This window comes from Pavona decussata, unplaced genomic scaffold (assembly GCF_977016875.1).
Source record: "Pavona decussata unplaced genomic scaffold, jaPavDecu1.1 SCAFFOLD_52, whole genome shotgun sequence".
In the NCBI taxonomy this organism is placed as follows: Eukaryota; Metazoa; Cnidaria; class Anthozoa; order Scleractinia; family Agariciidae; genus Pavona; species Pavona decussata.
In genome coordinates, this window is record NW_028145474.1 from 1597235 (window position 1) to 1615821 (window position 18587).

At 35.6% G+C, this 18587-nt stretch overlaps 3 long non-coding RNA genes and 1 pseudogene across 4 annotated transcripts in view; 2 read left to right on the plus strand and 2 right to left on the minus strand.

Moving 5' to 3' along the window:
- The window catches only part of LOC146480844 (uncharacterized), a 73798-nt pseudogene extending 73433 nt beyond the window's left edge, over window positions 1–365 (minus strand). Inside the window, exon 1 of the transcript XR_014864621.1 lies at window positions 205–365. The product of XR_014864621.1 is annotated as an uncharacterized LOC146480844 (transcript). The remainder of the gene's footprint in view (window positions 1–204) is intronic.
- Window positions 366–545: 180 nt separating this feature from the next.
- On the plus strand, window positions 546–3768 carry LOC146480851 (uncharacterized). The gene is made up of 2 exons (XR_014864585.1): window positions 546–910; window positions 2654–3768. It is a non-coding gene; the product is annotated as an uncharacterized LOC146480851 (long non-coding RNA).
- Window positions 3769–4123: 355 nt separating this feature from the next.
- On the minus strand, window positions 4124–13432 carry LOC146480852 (uncharacterized). Its single transcript, XR_014864619.1, has 2 exons — window positions 13052–13432; window positions 4124–4799 (listed from the first exon to the last, which is right to left on the minus strand). It is a non-coding gene; the product is annotated as an uncharacterized LOC146480852 (long non-coding RNA).
- Window positions 7062–12140, plus strand: LOC146480853 (uncharacterized). The gene is made up of 2 exons (XR_014864618.1): window positions 7062–7434; window positions 9880–12140. It is a non-coding gene; the product is annotated as an uncharacterized LOC146480853 (long non-coding RNA).
- Window positions 13433–18587: the final 5155 nt, after the last annotated feature.

The window sequence follows — 18587 nt, forward strand, 5'->3', positions numbered from 1 at the left end:
TACGAATTGTGCGTGACACGACAATGGTTTGTGAAGAAATAACAAAATAGGACTCCGAGCGAAGTTTATAGAAACAACAAAAACTAGTTTGGTTACTTCGACAGCAAATATAGCACACATTTCGCTCGCACTGTGCAGCAAAATACTGAAACAGAACAAGGTTATTGGATGCTGATCAAAGAACTACACGCGCCATTAGCTTACCTGATTCAAAGTTGTGCCCGTTTTGTCTTTCTCCTTCATTTTTTAACACAATACTCAAAACAGGATGAGGGTCAGGCTTAAATCAACTCCAGTGCTACAGGATTTTGTAGCTGTATAAAAAGGCGAAACCGCCTTGGAACAAGGTCTTTGCTCGAGCCACAAGCAAGTCTCGTACGCAGAGTCCTCAGGCTTTTTGGTCAGCGGGGCATTTGACTTCCGCTTTAATCTTAAGCATGCGCACAAAGACCGGAATCCCACGTTTTCTCAATCTCGTCCCCAGAGCCCGCTTTTCTTTTGGTCAGCACCAAGAACACGAAGGCTCTGGGTCGGTTGAGAAAAGATAACATCGGCCTAAGGGAGGTGACGTCATGGGTTATTCTTCGGAGCAGCCACGAACCGAGATCCGATTATACCGGAAATTGACCTGCATTCACTCTCTTTCAGTAGTAATGGCGGACGACGTCGGGGAAATAAAGACTTCGAACGTTTGTTAGGATTCGTTATGGTAGAATACAGAGTTCTTTCTACTTTCGTTTCTCGGCGTCTGAACACTGACCTCAAGGATTTTACGTTCGATTTGTGGAAGAAACGTGGAACTATGAAAACAGTCAAGATTTGCTCAGGTAACATCGGCCTACGGGAGGTTAACATCGACCTAAAGGAGGTTAACATCGGCCTACGGGAGGTTAACATCGACCTAAGGGAGGTACGTTTTATAGCACCACGTTTGTATCGTATGTGTTATACTGGCACAATCGTACACATGGAAAGCTTATTTGCAAGCATTAAAACTTACAATCTTGCAGGAGCTTTTCTAATCATTGACCTGAGTGTGATTTCATTAATTTTATTACCAACTCATAACATCCACCTACAGGAGGTTAACATCTACCTAAGGGAGGTATAGTGGCTTACAGTGTATATTTTATAACTTATGTATCATAAAAGTCAATTCATAGGCATAGAAGCTTACTCTCTAGCAGGGAAACTCATCATAAGGAGCTTTTCTATCATTGACTTGAATTTCATATTAAATATTTTCATTTTTACCAACTCATAACATCCGCCTATAGGAGGTAAAGATCTACCTAAGGGAGGTTATGGTATTATAATAAGGAAGGATGGACTTGAAGAAAGCTTACGAATCTTAAGGGGCTTTTGCATTTCGTGTACATGCCCTTTTAGAATAAATTTATTTATAAAGAATTATTATTATTATTATTATTATTATTATTATTATTATTATTATTTGAAAAGCCTTTTAATCTCACTAGAATGAGATTAATGAGAGTTTTCTCATTTTTTATTTACACTCATAACATGGAATATTTAACAATTATTCACCAAAGTGGAGGTGAATAGTGATGGATATTTACCGAGCCGCGAAGCGGCGAGGTCAATATCCGTCACTTTCACCGACACTGAGGTGAATAATTGTTTTAGTATATACCACACAAGCTGAATAAGAAGTGGACCAAAAATTACTTTAATTTTGACAATATACCGACAAATGGCGGGAAATTTTAAAATCTTGCGCGCAGCGCGGTAATCGATTTCTTATTGTAGCAAGTTCCGTCTCTCTTTCTTGCAGACAACTAAAACTTCTGGAGGCACTTGCTTAGTTGCTCACGTGTATTTTTTTCGATTGTTGTGTGAAATTTGTCCTATTGTTGAAACCACACTGCAAAACATTAGATGTTTCTTTGTTTACATTGTAATTATAGTGCTCGACAGTTTCGTAAAAAATGGATGGTATTTTTATTTTTCGCCTAGGAATATGAGGTTTGAAAGATTTAATAACTTACCATGTAATGTCGTCAAACCAAAATTTGTTGCCATTTTTGTATTTTTTGTAATAGCCGTCTTTTTTAAAGAAATATTTTCCTCTTAAGTGACCGTGGCGAAACGGGAAGCCATCTTGTTTCTCTTCGGTTGCTCGGAGGTGAATAGTACTTGGCTAATCACCTCCGAGCTAGCCAATCAGCGTGCGCTACAAGCACTATTCACTTGTGTGGTATATACTAAAATATATTATTATCAATATTATTTTTTGGCAACACACTGACCTATGCTGGGCCATTTATATTCATCTAATGAAACAATTTTACAGCCATAAAGATTTGCTGTGAGAGGTGTTATGGGTTTAAATAGAAAAAATGCAGGTGCATTAAAATAGCATAATAACTGTTATGATGATTAAAGGCAATTGTTTTCTTGTTGTTGTTGTCGTTTTTTCTTGGTTGACCCCATCAACCTGTAATTTCCACATTAAATTTTGCTAGAAGTGACTGTTTATGACTGTTGAAATGATAGATCATTTTTAAAAATATAACCCTTAATATGTCAGAATTTATTTTAATTTAATTTGTGATCACTTACAAGAGGTTTGACTGTTTGACTGCTTACTACAGTACATTAACAATATTCGTTTTATTTTATTTCTTTTCAGGATGCAATACTTAAACTGTGCAGACCGCTGAAGAAACTGCTACTTCAAAGACACCTATGACTCATCAATTCCTCAAAAGACTTTGTGTACAACAGATGTTGTTGAACTGTTATTGTCACGCTTGACCTCTCGTCATGTGGCAAAATTATGTAAAATTTGATATTCAAGTTTGTAGGGTTAATTGACAGAGGATCTCCCATATAATGATGGATTGGATGCAAATGGTCATAATTTTGTTCCTCTCTGGCAGGAAATTGTGTAGATTGGTATATATGTACCACTTAGAGTGCAAAGATACAAAATGACCAACATTTTTAAGTAATGTTTAATTGGAAGAAAGATTCTCAGTCCTTTCTAGAACTTAAGGACGGTGCCTACTATTGTTACTGCGCATACGTTCTGTGCATCTGGAGATACTCAGGTTTCCTATGGGTGGTGCCTACTATTACAGGGATATTTTTGCGCACTTTAAAACTATGCGGAGAAAGCAGAACTTAGCAAGTGATTTTGGTATCCAAAAAGAAAATTGGGGGGAAATCATGCATTTTTCAGAGATAATAAAGCTTCAATTTGGAAAAAAGCGCCATACATTGCTTTGTATTTTGCTGCTTTTTAGAATAATAAAAAATTGTTGCTTGGTTATCTCTAAAAAATGCGTGGTTACCCCCAATTTCCTTAAATTTGGCTTTCAATACCTGCTACCAAGATCTGCTTTTCCCGCATAGTGATAAACCGTGCAAAAATACTTCGCTATTAGTAGGCACTGTCCTTAAGCAGTAGTGAAAAGAAATCCCAAAAAAATAACTGAGGCTCTTTCTTCTACTTAATCTTTCACCTGATATTGAAATGTATCTTTCAAATATCCATATTCAATTACAGTTATGGTTGCTAACCTTTATGGCTATTGAGTCAAAAAGATATGACATAAAGAGCTATTATTTTGTAAGTCAACAAATCTGTATCTCAAGTAAAGGTCAAAATGAAATTGAGCCATGCCATGAACCTTTGAGTGTGCTTTTCAAAAGATCCAAATGACCACCCCTAAATGTTTTCATTTTCATGTTTTCAGCTCATGACGTGTCATTTGTTATCAAGTAAGCTCTATGCTTCTAAATACGGGTGGAACTTTGTCATGAGTTGGAGAACAAGTCAAATTTGAACAAAACATAAATGCCTTGTCTCCCCCCCCCCCCCCCCTCCCACATGGCATTTGACCACGTACCATGCCTGGGAAGAAGAGAATTGAATTTGGCTGGGGTAGAGAAATTGAACTGAATTTACACTGTACCTTTGGCATTGGAGAATTTGGACTTTTGTCTTTTTTTTTTCTTCTGTTTGAATACAATAATTATTGAACAACTGAAACAATATAATATATAATGCTCTTTATTCATAATGATAGTACAAGAGAGTGCATGGTTATAAGTAATACCTGTAAATCGATATTGGGATGCCGAAGCCGGGGGCTTATATGGCACAATTCATACAGGAGATTGGTCAAAATGGTGCAATTACTTTACAGTTTACAAATAAATAAATAAATAAATAAATGAATAAATAAATAGATAAATATTAATGTTAATAATAAAGGTGATAATAATAATAATAATAATAATAATAACTTAAATGAAAAAAAATTAAATAAATAACAAATAAAATATTAAATTAAGCTAAGCCGTGTATAGAGAGTTCAAAAGGACATGAATTCACAATTTGATTGGAAGTAATCTTTAAGTTTTTGTCTACAATTCGAGATAGTAAGCGAATTACCTAAATCAAGAGGGTTGTCATTCCAAATTTGAGGGCCTTGTGCATGAAGTGCAAAAGCCCCTTAAAATTCATAAGCTTTCTTCAAGTCAATTCTTCCCTATTATACATACTTGCATGGTGCTATAAACATCATGACCTCCCTCAGGTAGATGTTTACCTCCTGTATACGTAGGTGGAATTGTTATCACTTGGTAAAAATAAAATGAAATTCAAGTCAATGATAAAAAAGCTCCTTATGATCCCAAGTTTCCCTGCTGAAGAGTGAGCTTCTATGCGTATGAATTGAGTACACAATGTCTTTTGTGGAATTAATGAGTCATAGGTGTCTTTGAAGTAGCTGTTTCTTCAGCGGTCTGTGCAGTTTAAGTATTGCATTCTGAAAAGAAATAAAATAAAACCAATGTTGTTAATGTACTGTAGTAAGCAATGAGAGAGTAATGTACAATCGTCTTTTAAGGTTTCTTAATAATCATAACATTCTCTCTGACAATCAGTATGGTTTTCGCAAGCATCACTCCACGGCTAGCGCTTATGCTCTTACTTGTTTATATGACAAAATCTCTTCCGCCATTGACAATAAGGAATGCACAGTTGGTATTTTTATAGACTTGTCCAAGGCCTTTGACACCGTTGATCATAACATTTTGATTTCAAAATTAGAGCATTATAGTGTTCGTGGCACTTCATTTAGAGGGTTCGAAAGCTATCTACGCAATAGACAACAATATGTGGAATTTAATGGTGTCAGTTTGGAGTCTTGCGAAATTAAGTGCGGGGTGCCTCAGGGTTCTATACTAGGTCCCCTACTCTTTCTACTCTATATAAATGATCTGTGTAACGTGTCAAAGGTCGTGGATTTTATTCTTTTTGCAGATGATACAAACATATTTTTCTCCCACAAAGATTTTAACTTGCTTCCTGGAATCTTGAATTCTGAAATGCTTAAATTAACTCAATGGTGTCGAGCAAACAAGCTGTCCATTAACTTTAAAAAATCAAATTTTATGGTTGTTAGACCACCCCAAAGGAGGAAAACACTTGATATATCTATTCAAATTGACAACAATGCAATTGAACGTGTGAAAGAGACAGTATTTTTAGGTGTTATCCTCGATGAGCATTTGTCATGGAAGCCTCACATTCTTAGTGTTTCTAGAAAAATATCAAAATCAATAGGTATTATTTATAAGTCTAGTTTTTGCCTTCCCAAAACCTCCTTACGCTCCTTGTACTATAGTCTAGTTTACCATTACTTAATTTATTGTGTTTCTGTGTGGGGATCGACATATCAGTCTAATTTAAATCAGATTATTGTTCTGCAAAAGAAGATAATCAGAATAATATCTAAAGTTTCTTTTGATGCTCATACTGGTGTTCTTTTTAAAGAACAGGAGATTTTAAAATTCTCTGACATTTATTTATACCAAATAGGTAAATTTATGTATCTTTTTAAAAGAAGCTTACTTCCAAATTATTTTCGTGATATGTTTACTCTTGCAAGCCAGATACATTCTTATAATACAAGAAATTCCAACCTTTTCTATATACCTTATTGTCGAACTAATCTTCAAAAATTCTCAGTTCGGTTTCAAGGTCCTACGCTTTTCAACTCGCTTAGTCGTGAAATTCAAAACAGTGAAAGTACCAGTTGGGCGAAAGACTTAGAAAATTCCTTCTTTCTAAGTTAAATTGACTCTTTGTTGAGCTACACACCTTTTTCTTTTTCTTTTTTTTTTTTTTCTCCTTTTAAAAAAAATTAATTGGAATTTTCATTCAGTACCATTAACTTCTATGGTTTATCCTATAGTTCCAGGACGCCTATAGTTAATAAGCCCCAGGCTTCTATATAGGCTTCCTAGCCTTTAACACATTTCATCTTGTAAATAGTTTAGTAGGAATATTGTGTATCATCTTTAATGTATTTATGTTGTATTTTTTGGTTAATGGCAAATAAAAAATGAAGCAGTCAAACAGTCAAACCTCTTGTAAGTCAGATCACAAATTAAATTAAAATAAATTCTGACATATTAAGGGTTATATTTTTTAAAAATGATCTATCATTTCTACAGTCATAAACAGTCACCTCTAGCAAAATTTAATGTGAAAATTACAGGTTGATGGGGTCAACCAAGAAAAAAATGACAACAACAACAAGAGAACAATATTGCATTTCACTGTATTCCATGTTATGAGTGTAAATAAAAAAATGAGAAAACTCTCATTTATCTCATTCTAGTGAGATTAAAAGGCTTTTCAAATAATAATAATAATAATAATAATAATAATAATAATAATAATAATAATTCTTTATAAATAAATTTATTCTAAAACAGCATGTACACGAAATGCAAAAGCCTATTAAGATTCGTAAGCTTTCTTCAAGTCCATCCTTCCTTATTATAATACCATAACCTCCCTTAAGTAGATGTTTACCTCCTATAGGTGGATGTTATGAGTTGGTAAAAATGAAAATATTTATGAAATTCAAGTCAATAATAGAAAAGATCCTTATGATGAGTTTCCCTGCTAGAGAGTAACCTTCTATGCCTATGAATTGACTTTTATAATACATAAGTTATAAAATGTACACTGTGAGCCACTGTACCTCCCTTAGGTAGATGTTAACCTCCTGGGTTGAGAAAAGATAACATCGGCCTAAGGGAGGTGACGTCATCGAGTTATTCTTCGGAGCAGCCACGAACCGAGATCCGATTATACCGGAAATTGACCTGCATTCACTCTCTTTCAGTAGTAATGGCGGACGACGTCGGGGAAATAAAGACTTCGAACGTTTGTCAGGATTCGTTATGGTAGAATACAGAGTTCTTTCTACTTTCGTTTCTCGGCGTCTGAACACTGACCTCAAGGATTTTACGTTCGATTTGTGGAAGAAACGTGGAACTATGAAAACAGTCAAGATTTGCTCAGGTAACATCGGCCTACGGGAGGTTAACATCGACCTAAAGGAGGTTAACATCGGCCTACGGGAGGTTAACATCGACCTAAGGGAGGTACGTTTTATAGCACCACGTTTGTATCGTATGTGTTATACTGGCACAATCGTACACATGGAAAGCTTATTTGCAAGCATTAAAACTTACAATCTTGCAGGAGCTTTTCTAATCATTGACCTGAGTGTCGTTTCATTTATTGCCAACTCATAACATCCACCTACAGGAGGTTAACATCTACCTAAGGGAGGTACAGTGGCTCACAGTGTACATTTTATAGCTTATGTATTATAAAAGTCAATTCATAGGCATAGAAGCTTACTCTCTAGCAGGGAAACTTGGGATCATAAGGAGCTTTTCCATCATTGACTTGAATTTCATAATTTTCATTTTTACTAACTCATAACATCCGCCTATAGGAGGTAAACATCTACCTAAGGGAGGTTATGGTATTATAATAAGGAAGGATGGACTTAAAGAAAGCTTACGAATCTTAAGGGGCTTTTGCATTTCGTGTACATGCCATTTTAGAATAAATTTATTTATAAATAATAATAATAATAATAATAATAATAATAATAATAATTATTATTATTATTATTATTATTATTATTATTATTATTATTATTATTATTATTTGAAAAGCCTTTTAATCTCACTAGAATGAGATAAATGAGAGTTTTCTCATTTGTTTATTTACACTCATAACATGGAATACAGTAAAATGCAACTGTTCTCTTGTTGTCATTTTTTTCTTGGTTGACCCCATCAACCTGTAATTTCCACATCAAATTTTGCTAGAAGTGACTGTTTATGACTGTAGAAATGATAGATCATTTTTAAAAAATATAACCCTTAATATGTCAGAATTTATTTTAATTTAATTTGTGATCTGACTTACAAGAGGTTTGGCTGTTTGACTGCTTCATTTTTTATTTGCCATTAACCAAAAAATACAACATAAATACATTAAAGATGATACACAATATTCCTACTAAACTATTTACAAGATGAAATGTGTTAAAGGCTAGGAAGCCTATATAGAAGCCTGGGGCTTATTAACTATAGGCGTCCTGGAACTATAGGATAAATCATAGAAGTTAATGGTACTGAATGAAAATTCCAATTATTTTTTTTTTTAAAAGAAGAAAAAAAAAAGAAAAGAAAAAGGTGTGTAGCTCAATAAAGAGTCAATTTAACTTAGAAAGAGGGAATTTTCTAAGTCTTTTGCCAAACTGATACTTTCACTGTTTTGAATTTCACGACTAAGCGAGTTGAAAAGCGTAGGACCTTGAAAGCGAATTGAGAATTTTCGAAGATTAGTTCGACAATAAGGTATATAGAAAAGGTTGGAATTTCTTGTATTATAAGAATGTATCTGGCTTGCAAGAGTAAACATATCGCGAAAATAATTTGGAAGTAAGCTTCTTTTAAAAAGATACATAAATTTACCTATTTGGTATAAAAAATGTCAGAGAATTTTAAAATCTCCTGTTCTTTAAAAAGAACACCAGTATGAGCATCAAAAGAAACTTTAGATATTATTCTGATTATCTTCTTTTGCAGAACAATAATCCGATTTAAATTAGACTGATATGTCCATCTCCACACAGAAACACAATAAATTAAGTAATGGTAAACTAGACTATAGTACAAGGAGCGTAAGGAGGTTTTGGGAAGGCAAAAACTAGACTTATAAATAATACCTATTGATTTTGATATTTTTCTAGAAACACTAAGAATGTGAGGCTTCCATGACAAATGCTCATCGAGGATAACACCTAAAAATACTGTCTCTTTCACACGTTCAATTGCATTGTTGTCAATTTGAATAGATATATCAAGTGTTTTCCTCCTTTGGGGTGGTCTAACAACCATAAAATTTGATTTTTTAAAGTTAATGGACAGCTTGTTTGCTCGACACCATTGACTTAGTTTAAGCATTTCAGAATTCAAGATTCCAGGAAGCAAGTTAAAATCTTTGTGGGAGAAAAATATGTTTGTATCATCTGCAAAAAGAATAAAATCCACGACCTTTGACACGTAACACAGATCATTTATGTAGAGCAGAAAGAGTAGGGGACCTAGTATAGAAGCCTGAGACACCCCGCACTTAATTTCGCAAGACTCCAAACTGACACCATTAAATTCCACATATTGTTGTCTATTGCTTAGATAGCTTTCGAACCCTCTAAGTGAAGTGCCACGAACACCATAATGCTCCAATTTTGAATCAATATGTTATGATCAACGATGTCAAAGGCCTTGGACAAGTCTATAAAAATACCAACTGTGCATTCCTTATTGTCAATGGCGGAAGAGATTTTGTCATATAAACAAGTAAGAGCATAAGCGCTAGCCGTGGAGTGATGCTTGCGAAAACCATACTGATTGTCAGAGAGAATGTTATGATTATTAAGAAACCTTAAAAGACGATTGTACATTACTCTCTCATTGCTTACTACAGTACATTAACAACATTGGTTTTATTTTATTTCTTTTCAGAATGCAATACTTAAACTGCACAGACCGCTGAAGAAACAGCTACTTCAAAGACACCTATGACTCATTAATTCCACAAAAGACATTGTGTACTCAATTCATACGCATAGAAGCTCACTCTTCAGCAGGGAAACTTGGGATCATAAGGAGCTTTTTTATCATTGACTTGAATTTCATTTTATTTTTACCAAGTGATAACAATTCCACCTACGTATACAGGAGGTAAACATCTACCTGAGGGAGGTCATGATGTTTATAGCACCATGCAAGTATCTATTATAATAGGGAAGAAATTGACTTGAAGAAAGCTTATGAATTTTAAGGGGCTTTTGCACTTCATGCACAAGGCCCTCAAATTTGGAATGACAACCCTCTTGATTTAGGTAATTCGCTTACTATCTCGAATTGTAGAAAAAAAATTAAAGATTACTTCCAATCAAATTGTGAATTCATGTCCTTTTGAACACTTGATGCACGGCTTAGCTTAATTTAATATTTTATTTGTTATTTATTTAATTTTTTTTTCATTTAAGTTATTATTATTATTATTATTATTATTATTATTATTATTATTATTATTATCACCACTATTATTAACATTAATATTTATCTATTTATTTATTTATTTATTTATTTATTTATTTATTTGTAAACTGTAAAGTAATTGCACCATTTTGACCAATCTCCTGTAAGAATTGTGCCATATAAGCCCCCGGCTTCGGCATCTCAATATCGATTTACAGGTATTACTTATTACCATGCACTCTCTTGTACTATCATTATGAATAAAGAGCATTATATATTATATCGTCTCAGTTGTTCAATAATTATTGTATTCAAACAGAAGAAAAAAAAGAGAAAAGTCCAAATTCTCCAATGCCAAAGGTACAGTGTAAATTCAGTTCAATTTCTCTACCCCAGCCAAATTCAATTCCCTTCTTCCCAGGCATGGTACATGGTCAAATGCCATGTGGTAGGGGGGGGACAAGGCATTTATTTTTTGTTCAAATTTGACTTGTTCTCCAACTCATGACAAAGTTCCACCCGTATTTAGAAGCATAGAGCTTACTTGATAACAAATGACACGTCATGAGCTTAAAACATGAAAATGAAAACATTTAGGGGTGGTCATTTGGATCTTTTGAAAAGCACCCTCAAAGGTTCATGGCATGGCTCAATTTCAGTTTGACCTTTACTTGAGGTACAGATTTGTTGACTTACAAAATAATAGCTCTTTATGTCATATCTTTTTGACTCAATAGCCATAAAGGTTAGCAACCATAACTGTAATTGAATATGGATATTTAAAAGATACATTTCAATATCAGGTGAAAGATTAAGTAGAAGAAAGACCCTCAGTTATTTTTTTGGGATTTCTTTTCACAACTGCTTAAGGACGGTGTCTACTAATAGCGAAGTATTTTTGCACGGTTTATCACTATGCGGGAAAAGCAGATCTTGGTAGCGGGTATTGAAAGCCAAATTTAAGGAAATTGGGGGTAACCACGCATTTTTTAGAGATAACCAAGCAACAATTTTTTATTATTCTAAAAAGCAGCAAAATACAATGCAATGTATGGCGCTATTTTCCAAATTGAAGCTTTATTATCTCTGAAAAATGCATGATTTCCCCCCAATTTTCTTTTTGGATACCAAAATCACTTGCTAAGTTCTGCTTTCTCCGCATAGTTTTAAAGTGCGCAAAAATATCCCTGTAATAGTAGGCACAACCCATAGGAAACCCGAGTATCTCCAGATGCACAGAACGTATGCGCAGTAACAATAGTAGGCACCGTCCTCAAGTTCTAGAAAGGACTGAGAATCTTTCTTCCAATTAAACATTACTTTAAAATGTTGGTCATTTTGTATCTTTGCACTCTAAGTGGTACATATATACCAATCTACACAATTTCCTGCCAGAGAGGAACAAAATTATGACCATTTGCATCCAATCCATCATTATATGGGAGATCCTCCTTCAATTAACCCTACAAACTTGAATATCAAATTTTACATAATTTTGCCACATGACGAGAGGTCAAGCTTGACAATAACAGTTCAACAACATCTGTTGTACACAATGTCTTTTGAGGAATTGATGAGTCATAGGTGTCTTTGAAGTAGCAGTTTCTTCGGCGGTCTGCTCAGTTTAAGTATTGCATTCTGGAAAAAAATAAAATAAAACCAATATTGTTAATGTACTGTAGTAAGCAGTCAAACAGTCAAACCTCTTGTAAGTGATCACAAATTAAATTAAAATAAATTCTGACATATTAAGGGTTATATTTTCAAAAATGATCTATCACTTCAACAGTCATAAACAGTCACTTCTAGCAAAATTTAATCTGGAAATTACAGGTTGATGGGGTCAACCAAGAAAAAACGACAACAACAACAAGAAAACAATTGCCTTTAATCATCATAACAGCTATTATGCTATTTTAATGCACCTGCATTTTTTCTATTTTAACCCATAACATTTCTTATTCAGCTTGTGTGGTATATACTAAAACAATTATTCACCTCAGTGTCGGTGAAAGTGACGGATATTTACCTCGCCGCGAATATCCATCACTATTCACCTCCACTTTGGTGAATAATTGTTAAATATTCCATGTTATGAGTGGCTTATAAGGCTTATAAGGCTTTTCAAATAATAATAATAATAATAATAATAATTCTTTATAAATAAATTTATTCTAAAACGGCATGTACACAAAATGCAAAAGCCCCTTAAGATTCGTAAGCTTTCTTCAAGTCCATCCTTCCTTATTATAATACCATAACCTCCCTTAAGTAGATGTTTACCTCCTATAGGTGGATGTTATGAGTTGGTAAAAATGAAAATATTTATGAAATTCAAGTCAATAATAGAAAAGCTCCTTATGATGAGTTTCCCTGCTAGAGAGTAACCTTCTATGCCTATGAATTGACTTTTATAATACATAAGTTATAAAATGTACACTGTGAGCCACTGTACCTCCCTTAGGTAGATGTTAACCTCCTGTAGGTGGATGTTATGAGTTGGTAATAAAATTAATGAAATCACACTCAGGTCAATGATTAGAAAAGCTCCTGCAAGATTGTAAGTTTTAATGCTTGCAAATAAGCTTTCCATGTGTACGATTGTGCCAGTTTAACACATACGATACAAACGTGGTGCTATAAAACGTACCTCCCTTAGGTCGATGTTAACCTCCCGTAGGCCGATGTTAACCTCCTTTAGGTCGATGTTAACTTCCCGTAGGCCGATGTTACCTGAGCAAATCTTGACTGTTTTCATAGTTCCACGTTTCTTCCACAAATCGAACGTAAAATCCTTGAGGTCAGTGTTCAGACGCCGAGAAACGAAAGTAGAAAGAACTCTGTATTCTACCATAACGAATCCTAACAAACGTTCGAAGTCTTTATTTCCCCGACGTCGTCCGCCATTACTACTGAAAGAGAGTGAATGCAGGTCAATTTCCGGTATAATCGGATCTCGGTTCGTGGCTGCTCCGAAGAATAACCCGATGACGTCACCTCCCTTAGGCCGATGTTATCGGCGGTTTCGACAACGACATAATATGTTGTTATCTCAGTCTACATAGTGTAACATTTTAGGCGACTTACTTTGGTCGGTATATTGTATTATATACCGACGCAAAATAAGCCAGTAGTTACTGGCCTAAAATGTCACACTATATACCGACGCAAAATAAGCCAGTAGTTACTGGCCTAAAATGTCACACTATGTAAAGAGTAACTATATACCGACGCAAAATAAGCCAGTAGTTACTGGCCTAAAATGTCACAATATATACCGACGCAAAATAAGCCAGTAGTTACTGGCCTAAAATGTCACAATATATACCGACGCAAAATAAGCCAGTAGTTACTGGCCTAAAATGTCACACTATGTAAAGAGTAACTATATACCGACGCAAAATAAGCCAGTAGTTATTGGCCTAAAATGTCACACTATATACCGACGCAAAATAAGCCAGTAGTTACTGGCCTAAAATGTTGCACTAGGTAATGAAAGCGGTTCCAAAATCGGCCGTTAGTTACTGGCCTAAAATGTTTCAGTATATAATGTAAGCGGATCCAAAATCGGCCAGTAGTTACTGGCCTAAAATGTCACACTATGTAAAGAGTAACTATATACCGACGCAAAATAAGCCAGTAGTTACTGGCCTAAAATGTCACACTATGTAATAAGTGGATGCAAAATCGGCCAGTAGTTACTGGCCTAAAATGTCACAACATATACCGACGCAAAATAAGCCAGTAGTTACTGGCCTAAAATGTCACACTATGTAAAGAGTAACTATATACCGACGCAAAATAAGCCAGTAGTTATTGTCCTAAAATGTCACACTATATACCGACGCAAAATAAGCCAGTAGTTACTGGCCTAAAATGTTGCACTAGGTAATGAAAGCGGTTCCAAAATCGGCCGTTAGTTACTGGCCTAAAATGTTTCAGTATATAATGTAAGCGGATCCAAAATCGGCCAGTAGTTACTGGCCTAAATTGTCACACTATGTAAAGAGTAACATTATACCGACGCAAAATAAGGGGGAAAATACTATGGCAGGGCACAGGGGGAAAATACTAAGCTCCCGCAACACAAACCTCACAGTTACAGAGCTTAGCGGAGCGACAACAAAACACACAGCCGTAACTTAAGCAGCCTTTAGCCCTCAATTTAACGCATTGCATAGCTTTCAAAGAAGCTACAATGCTTAAGAACGGATCAAGGGACAAATAACCGTGATAAGAAGCACAGCATCTTGCAACAAAAGCAAATAGCCGGGACCGGCAATCTGACAAAAGCTGCAAGATAATGTATAGTTATTACACGGTTCAAATCCTATCCTTAAAACGATAAAAAGAGAGGCTATACTGTCACCAGACGCACTGAAATGAGCCATACCAAGCCTAAACTAAATGCCACAAACGGCATAAGAACGACAGTCGCTAAACGGAAACGTAACAACAAGAGGTCAAAATGACCTTTGAGATCAATTACAACACATGCGACAGTTAAACACATGGCTTTGTTCAGTGTCTATCGCGCAAATCCTCCAAATCATAGATGGCATTTAATAAGAAGAAAATCCAGCGCTAAAAGAAAATTTTACCGGGAGCACCGCTCTTTCCATAGAGAAAAGGGTGTTCTTTGGAAGACATAACCCGTGAGGGCAAAACTCTTATTTAGGCTAAACACGCACATGAGAGTCGCGTAGGCCTGTCAACCCCATTATGCCATGCAGGCTTTAGACTCGTGCATTATGCGTGACAGTTGACATGTATACATAAACCAGTATGTATACATGCCAACTGTCACGCATAATGCACGAGTCTAAAGCCTGCAGAGTAAAAGCGCTCGCATTTAGATGTATTAATAATTAAACAATTCATCTTATTTAAAATTCTTGGATAACAAGCTCTACATGCTCTAATTTGATATGGGGACTTAAACCGGACGCGCTAGTGGATACATCGCTTGCACACGAGACACCTCTAAATGTATACGGTAACCTTAAGGAAATGAAGACCACTGCAAAACTTACATCTTAAACTTTTTACTCACTCTTATGATTTTAAAACATCGATTCTAAGGACAGTGCCTAACAAAACATGAGTGTTTTTGCGCGCCGGTTTATAACAACGCGAGAAAAAAAAATATTAGGATGGGCTATTGGAATAAAAAAGAAAGGGAGACATTTAAGCATAATTGAAGCCAAATTTATCTTAAAAAGCCCTAAAATACAAAAAACAAAGTCTGGCTTTTATTTCATTATTAACTGTAGCTTTATTATCTCTGGAAAATGCATAGTTACCGCCAATTTCCAGTTTGGATACCTAGAGCACTTGCTGAATTCTACGTTCTCTGTATAGTTTTAAATCTATACCCTTTGTTAGCAAGTACCGCACATAGGAAACCCGAGTATTTCGAGATCCACCAAACGTATGCGCAGTAGCAAAACTAGGCGCCGTCCTTAAAAATAATTAACGTTACAGTCGAACCAGGTCAAGCGTACCCCCCTAGACTCTATTAATAGATCGATTATTTGAAAATTGAACCGATTAGTCGTTTCAAAGAATGCATTCATTTATTCATTGTTAGCGCGGATCGATGTTCAAATTGAAATTCGTATAACATAGATCCGCGCTAACAGTAAAAGCAATAGCCTGTAAAATTCAAACGACAGTACATAATTGAAACAGCTCGTTCGTTAAAACTGTTCCTGCGTGTTGTTGACACATTCATATAATTCGTTATGCAAATTTGGTCATGGCAAGAGCATAAAGTCAAGCGCTTGCAAATGAGTCGGGTTGAAAAATTCCAATTTATCTTTCATGTATAGCTAGCATTACCCACCTTGTAGCATGAAAAAGTTTGGTATGTATTATTATTTCACCAGACTGTCCATTATACCGCGACGAATAGCGCAACACATGTGCTGCCATTGTCGAAGGTCAACTGAAATGAACATCTTTCACTGTGAGTTCGCATACTTTTCGCCAAATTAATTTGCATATACCTCAAAAAGAGAACCGTTTATTATGATAAAACGCTTCCAGTCTTTTTTCATTTTTGTTTTTGAATAACTAACGGAAAAAAAACCGCAAGTGTACAAACGTGAAATGTCCATTTAGTGATCATTAGTGAGTTTAAACTTACGCGACAGGACCACCGTGCCCGGTTTAAAATGGCGAATTTTTTTTCTGACAGTACGCGTTGACTGCTGTAAATCAAGAGAAATCTGCTTTTTGGAAAATCCATTGCTATATAAGTCAAGAATTGCCGCTCTGAATATATTAAGAGGGGTTTTTCCCGCGGGCTTTCTGGTTTTCTGGTTTCATGTATTGTTCGTATAATCCAATCAGAAATCTAATTTTGATTTGAATACTTGAAACGACTAACGGGTTCAATTTTCAAATAATAGATTCATTAATAGAATCTAGGGGGGTACGCTTGACCTGGTTCGACTGTAACTGTGCGAGGAGGCTTCATTGAGGAATGCGTAGTACAGAGCCTATTAGTGCGCGTTCTATTTTATCTTGTGGCGGACACTTTCTTACCTTTGCTGCGACGTTTTTTTTAATTTAATCTGGCGCGACTTTTCTACTGGAGCTCATTTGAAGACCGCTACAATCTTTTAAAATTCAGAGCTCAAAGTACGTACACGTTTGGTGGAGCAAAATAGCTGACGTGGTAGACAAAGATTTGTTGAAGGCTACTGCTGAATCCAGCCATATTCGTGAATTAAAAGAGGGAGGGCAATGCAACACATTACACGAAACCATACTATGCAATGCGATAGCTCGAAAACCACACCAGGCTTTACAAGCGTGACTCTTAATTTTTTCCCTGTTTTATTTTACGCGGATGACAAATTTACACTGTTCACGAATACGACAGGATTCAGCGCTAAATATTTCATAATTGCCTTATCTAAATCGTTGTCCGCCATGTCAGCCATCTTGCTCAACCTCACATGAACGCACTTTGAGCCCGCAATAAAGATAGTAGCGGTCTACTGATGAAAAAGTCGCGTGGTTAGCGATTGATATCGATTATAAATACCAATTGATAGATTAATAGATTAAATACAATATGCAGCAAAATATAAAAAAGACGTTAGTTTTTTACAACAAAGTAGTAGGCGATGAAACATTTTAGTTTTGGTGTTTGGTATTTCGTTCCCAGGGCTTCCTAAAAATGGCGGATGATCGAACAGGTAGCGTGCGTGACGTCTGTTAAAGGTTGCTCAACCAATCGATAGCAATCGATGAACGGTTTTTGTGTAGGTATCGATACAAATTAACTAATTTCATCGATTGATATCGATTGAATTTCCAATCATCGATTTCCATCGATTGGATACCCCGGGAAAAAAACATTGAAAACCTTACTTTGAAAAGAGTCAGTATATTTTTATTGTATAACAAAATAAAGCAGTTGTTTATATGTGCATTGTGTTTGTATCTTTGCTTGTTGAATGCTTGTAGCTAACACGGTGAACATGTATCAGGCATGGTCTAGCTTGCCCGTGTCAACAACGGAAACCACAACGTAAACCTCAACGTAAACGTGGCTTGAAAATACAATTTCGTGTTAATTCGAGATTATTCTGATTCGTTTAAATTGTACAGTGTGGCTGGAACCGCTGCTAATACATACTGCAACATCTTAGGCCAGTAACTACTGGCTTATTTTCCGTCTGTATATTAACACTTATTACATACCGCAACATTTTAGGCCAGTGTCTAACGGCCGATTTTGGAACCGCTTACATTATACAGTCGAACCTGTATTAAGCGGCACCGTATTAAGCGGTCACCCTCTATTAGCGGTCAGTTGTCAAAGTCCCGAAAATTACTCCTCTTATTTACTGTAATTCTGACCTGTATTAAACGGTCACCTCTATTAAGCGGTCGCGGTCACCCTATACTAAGTCCCAGCGAGCTGTTTCTATTGTCTTGACCTGTTTTAAACGGTCACCTTGTAAAAGGAAACCACTTAAATATGGTAACAAATAGCGTGCCAGGCAATTGAGCTTCACACAATCGTGGCGTTAATGTTTTACTAGTCTGTTTGAATACCATGTTCTCCTTCGTCATACCATTTTACCGCCGAACTTTCTTAACCAAGTAAGAGATATATTCTGTGCAACCTGTATTAAGTGGTCACTTAGCCATTCCCCGAGGGTGACCGT